Here is a 6085-nt window from a genome sequence, read left to right as displayed (position 1 = left end):
TATAACTGGGGACGGAGTGGCTCTGCACAACAGCCAAGGACTCACTTTATAAACAGCAATTCTTTCATCCTTAAAGCATTTTTAAAAGCTACTAATGAGTCTAGCCAACATAAATGAGACAGTAGAGTTAGCAATAATTAATCCCAATTAACTCCAGACAGAGGATCTGGGCACACCCAACATTATGGCTGGCTAAAGTAGGTCAAGGAAGGAAGGCCTCTGAAGGTTAGATTTAGGTATATCTTACTCTTCTGTGATGTGAAGAGTTTTCCCAGACACTCTCCTGCTACAGTGAACTGGGCTTTCCCGCTGTACCTTCCCTGTCATACATGATGGACTCCCTGTCTCTGTCTCTCTGTCTCTCTCTCTGTCTCTCCCTGTCTCTCTCTGCCTCTCTCTCTCTCTCCTCTACCTCGTACGTGCGCACGCACCCGTGCACAGAAACACACACACACACACACACACACACACACACACACACACACACACACAGAAACACACCTCCCTTCCTGAAGCTCACAGTTGCCTGAGGTCTTCCTTTCCTGAAATCAGACTGTCATATTCTTCCAAGACACAATTGGGCTATGAAAGTTGGGGAGTCAAAGACAGGGTCCCAAAGGCATGTACCTCACTGATTGCTTAACCCTAGTCAAGGGACATTAAGGAAGTAAACATCATTATAGATATAGGGACTAAGGACAGATCACTTCCAAGGATGGGTCAGTCTGGCCATTTGGGAGCCTCCTTCTAGCAAAGGGAATTATAAGTGCACACCGCCATGCCAATTTTAGCCTATGCCGAGGATCGAACCCAGGACCTTTTGTATAATAAGCAAACGCTCTGCCAACTGAGCTCCACCCAGGCCCCTTAACGTTTTTAGTCCTGCACACACTTAGTTGTGGACTATTCTTTGAATACAGAAGCACAGTTGATGATGCAGACCAATTCATAGAGCGCTTGCCTAGCATATGAGACCCTGGGTAAGAGAGGATTTAATGCTACAGGCACAAGAGATGCTGGCACGATGACTCCGTAAAGGTGCTTTCATGGCAAGCATGACAAGCCCAACGTGAATTTGATACCCAGGACCTAACTCCATCCTACCCTCTGACCTCACATGTACACATGGACATACATGTGCAAACCATGTGCACACACATTGATAAGTAAATAAATGAAGATTCAAAGCAGAAAACACCGCTGCATGTATTCCTTCCACCCTCCTTGCCCCTCTGTCTCTTGTCCAAACTTTGGATATTGACCAAGAAGAGGCTCTCTCAGAAAACGGTCACAACCATGCTCCTTTTTAAAGGATGCGTGCTTGTGTGTGCCGCCATGCGTTCATGCGTACCATATGTGTACAGGTGCCTGAAGAAGCCGAAAGATGGTGTTAGTCCCCCTGAAATAAAGTGACAGGGGTTGTGAGCCACCTGACATGAGTGCTGAGAACCAAACCCTGATCCTCTGCATGAGCGGATGCAGCCAAACTCCTGAGCCATCTCCCCATCCAGTGTCACAACTGGATTCGGATTTAGCAAGGTACACGGGGGTTCAGAGAAGATTACCCAAAGGCTCACGTGCTGCCAGATTGATTGACACTCCTGGAGTGTGGAGGGAGAACCTTCAGGAGGTGGAGCCTGGTGGGGGGAAGTTAGTCCAGATGTGCAACTCCATGGCTACTGAAGGGGTGAAGTCCACCTTAGTTAGGGTGTCTATTGTTTTGAAGAGATAACTATGGCCATGGCAATTCTTTTCAAGGAAAATATTTCACTGGGGCTGTCTTCCACTTCAGAGGTTGAGTCCATTATCTGCATGGCAGGAAACATGACAGTGTGCAGGCAGACCTGGTGCTGGAGAAGGAGATGTGAGTTCTACATCTTAATCTGCAGGCGGCAGGAAGGAGACTGCGACACACTTTCCCCAACGAGGCCACACCTCCTCATACGGCCACTCCCTGTGGGCCAAGCATTCAAGCACATGAGTCTATGAGAGCCATTGCTAGTCAAACCAGCACAAGGTCCCTGTGAGCATGCTCTTGCCTGTCTAGGTTCAGGACTGAAAGTCAGCCCTCCAGGGGATATCTGCATAGCTTGTAATCTGCCCCTGAGGATAACTGGAACAGAACAGGGAGCTTAGGACAGATATACATGTTTGAAAAGGATATGTCGGGGCCCTCCAAATGCAAAGTTAAAACATTAAGGGCAACGTGGAAAGAAATTGATTTTTAAGATCCATCTCTTTTCCTAGCTGCTTCTCCAGATGAACTTTCCAAGGAAAGTGTCTCCACAAAGGAGCTTTGGTTTTATCTATAGAAAAGGAGAGACCCTGTGCATACCTCTCAGGACTATGCAGTGAAGATGGATCAGGAAAGCAGTTAACACAAAGGCTAGACAACGAGCTTCGGTGTCTGCAGGTCAGGAGTTATAATCCTATGATGGTTAATCCTGACTGCCAACTTGGCAGGATCTAGAATCACCTAGAAGATTCTGGAAGAGATTTTCTCGATCAGGTTAACCGCCCCGAAATGTGGGTGACATTATCCCATAAGCTGAGCAGAAAGGAGGAAGGGAGCTGAACACAGCGTGCATCTCTGCTCGCTTACTGTGATGCAGGATGAGCAGCTGCCTTGGTGCCTTCTCCACCATAACCGAACTGCGTGGTGATTTATTTTAATTGTCAGTTAGACACCACCTAAACTCAGCTGACCTGTGAGCATGTCTGTGGAGGACTGTCTAGATGGGTGAAGACTTAGTCTGTAATTCAGAGACACCGTTCCTTGCTTGAGGGGTCTGGGCTGTACAGGAGTTGAGAAAGCTAACTAAGAGCTAGCATGGATGCATTCGTTTCTCTATGACCTTGACTGTGAGTGTGATGTGACCGGCTGCTTTGAGCTCCTGCTGTCCTGACTTCCCTGCTATGACGAGCCATCGCCTGGAGGTGTGAGCTAAGATGACCCCTTTCTTCCCTGAGTAGCCTTTTGTCAGGGTATCGTATCACAGCGACAGAAATAAGACTGTCCCCTCAAACCGTGAGCCAGACCAGCCCTGCCGTGCTCGGGTTGCTTGTGTTGGCTGCTGTATCGCCGCACATCAGAACCGGGAGGGAACGAACAAAGGCGTAGACAAATTCATTCTCGGCTGGCTCCTGAGGCCCCATTCAGAACATGTCCTCCTTAATTACACAAAGCAGGGTTCACCTTATTATTTTTCTAGTTAAGAGGGAAAATAATTCCAATTTAAGCAAACTCTCCTTCAGCCACATGCTGCATCCTGTGCAAACGTCTCCTTAATTAAAAGATTTTAATCACAGCACAGTGTCTCCCGAAGAGCCTTCCAAATGGAGGCTCAATATGGCTGGGAGCATCCAAAGGAGAGAGACTCTGGTGACTGCAGGTGCCTGGCCAAGAAGACCAATGGGCCTCTTCCTCCTAATCGCATTCACCCTCCCTCACCAGAACCTTAAATCCTCCCTCTCTTTCCAACCACTGGGACTTTCTTTGGGAATGGTGTTTTCTTTTTTCCCACTGTCTTAACATTCAAGATTTGGTAACTGTAATTATTTGATTACTTTTTCATGTGTCTGTGAATGCATTGTTGCACTCATATATGTGTGTGTGGAGGATGCATGTGTGTTTACATGTGTATGGGGCAACCTGTGTGACCATGCCTGTGGAGATCTAACATCGATTCTAGGAACCTTTCTCAATTGCTCTGTGTTTTATTTGAGGCAGAGTCTTTCAGTCAAATCCAGAATTTGTCGATATGGCTTCTCATTAGCCTGCTTACCCTGGAATCCCATCTCCACCTTCTGAGGCTGGCTGGTATTTACAAGTGAACCAACACACCCGCCCAATGTTTCCACACAGATTCTGACTCCCATGCGTGTCCAGCAAGTACTTCAGCGGCTAAGCGCTCCAGCTAGAGGTCTGGAAATTAAAATTAGAGTTTAGATTCTAATTCTAAGGCAACCACACTTCTGTGCTTCCCTAGATCTCTTACTCTCCTCGTCCTTTCATGAGACAGGCTCTGCTTCCTCTACTTTTGAAGTTGGTGACTTTGAAGATTCCTTGACAAACCAACTAACTGCTTGGCAGGTATATGAACCATTTTTAAAGATTATTTCTGTGACAAAATACCTGATGAGATGCAACTTAAGGAAAGTTCCTTTTGGCTCATAGTTCTCCCTAGAACTACCATCTTCCGTGGCCGGAAGACATGGGAGCCAGAGCGTGATGGGTAACAGAGTTCTTCCAGAGGACCCAAGTTCCCTTCTCAGAATCTATGTTGGACAGTTTACAGACACCTGTAACCCTGGCTCCAAGAGACCCAATGCCTTCTTTTGGCTGCAACAGGAGCTTGAACATTGAACAGGTGTGGCATATGTCCACATACACACACATATACATACAATAAATAAAAAATAAAATCTTCAAAATAGGGCTGAAAGTTCTCACAAGGCCATATTTGAACACAGTTTCCATTACAGCTCCATGTGACACACTTTGGTTTAAAAACCTGGCCTTCCTTCCAAAGAAGAAAGGGTTTGGTCCGGATGTCCAAGAATACAGAGATGAGCAAACTACCTAGGGGAGTCTGAGGATTATGGGTAGAGTCAAGAAGCTGGCTGTTGAGCGCTGCAGGTGCGAGGATCCTGGACCTCCTCTGGAAGGCCAGTGGTCCTCAGACTCCTCTGCTAGACTGCTGTGAGTGCTTGTCAGGCTTCCAAGGAGCATGGATCTGTTAGAGCTTGGGAGAAGAAATATTCTAACTTTTAAATGAATTGCCAAAAGGATGTCCTTTCCCAATGTTTTTCATATTTTTTTGATCCTCAGGATCTTCTTCAAACAAAATACTGTGCCAAAACTCCAGGCTGCTATCTAGTTTACTTCAGCCTAAGTACAAAGAGGCGTTGCCTAGCTAACGTAAATCATAGCTGCTTCCCCAGCTCTTATAAATTATTATTGCGGAGGTCAAAATCTTAGAACACTGGCGTCATGGAGTTGGAACAAAGAGAAATGCTTCAGGACATGTTTCTGTCCCTCTTCCTTAGCCTGGGGAGGTTCGTCACTGCTGTGATGTTAAATCTAAGGACAAATGTTCCTGATCGACCATCCCAGATGTGTAGCAGATCCAGTCCCTATCTTCTCATGAACAACAAGCCAATTTCCAGCTTTGCCCACAGGGCGATGTTCAGGTCATTACGAGAACTGAACAGAAGGGGTGAACACTGAGAGGCCATGGGGAATAAACATCAGCTCTGAGAATCCACATTAGCCCGGAGATACACCCAGGAGAGGTATATTCATGTACATGTGATGTCTTCTCCCATATGGATCCATTTTTAAAAGGTACATTCCGGGCACATGAACGCTTTACAACTCAGGGAATGTCTCTCCATATAAAAAGATGAAAAGAGGGCTGGCTGTGTGACTGCACTGACTGGGTGCTTGCCTAGCATGCAGAGGCCTGGGCCGTGTTCTCAGCACTGCATAAACTGGATATGGCGGCACTGTAACCTCAGCACTTTCAAAGTAGAGACAGAAGACTCAGATGACTGGGGTCATCCTTGGTTGCATGGTGAGCTTGAGACCAGCCTGGGCTCCATGAGATCCTGGTTCGAATTTTTAAATTAAACAAAAAAAAAGTTAATTAAACAATTAAAAAGCCGACAGGAATGACATAGGCAAGGTCATGAAGACATGACCAGTCACCTGGAAATCCAGAGTAGTTATCTTGGTAGCGCCTGGTCTGGGAGTTCTGAGTATCCCTACAAATGGCACCTTCCGAGTAATGGCTAATTGATCTAATATGCAACCCTAGGATGCAGAGGTGGCTCGCACAGGAAAGAACGTGCCTCACAAGCATGAGGACCTGAGTGTGAGCCCCAGAATCTACATGAAAAAGGTCAAGCAAGCTTGTGTATGTTTGTTAGCCCAGTGGTTAGGGGCTGGAGAAAGGCAGATGCTTGACCCGCTAGCTAGTCAACTATATCTACTTGGCAAGCATAAGACCAGTGAAAAACTCTCTCCAAAAAAAAAAATGGTGGGTAACACACACACACACACACACACACACACACACACACA

The 6085-nt window shown here is 46.5% G+C and overlaps 1 non-coding gene across 1 annotated transcript; it reads right to left on the bottom strand.

Moving 5' to 3' along the window:
- Positions 1-789: 789 nt before the first annotated feature.
- Trnan-auu lies at positions 790-864 on the bottom strand. Its single transcript has one exon. It is a non-coding gene; the product is annotated as a tRNA-Asn (tRNA).
- Positions 865-6085: the final 5221 nt, after the last annotated feature.

The sequence above is a fragment of the Rattus rattus genome, chromosome 10, assembly GCF_011064425.1.
Source record: "Rattus rattus isolate New Zealand chromosome 10, Rrattus_CSIRO_v1, whole genome shotgun sequence".
NCBI lineage: Eukaryota > Metazoa > Chordata > Mammalia > Rodentia > Muridae > Rattus > Rattus rattus.
The sequence above is the reverse complement of the archived record's forward strand: the minus strand, read 5'-3'. Positions and strand labels throughout refer to the sequence as shown.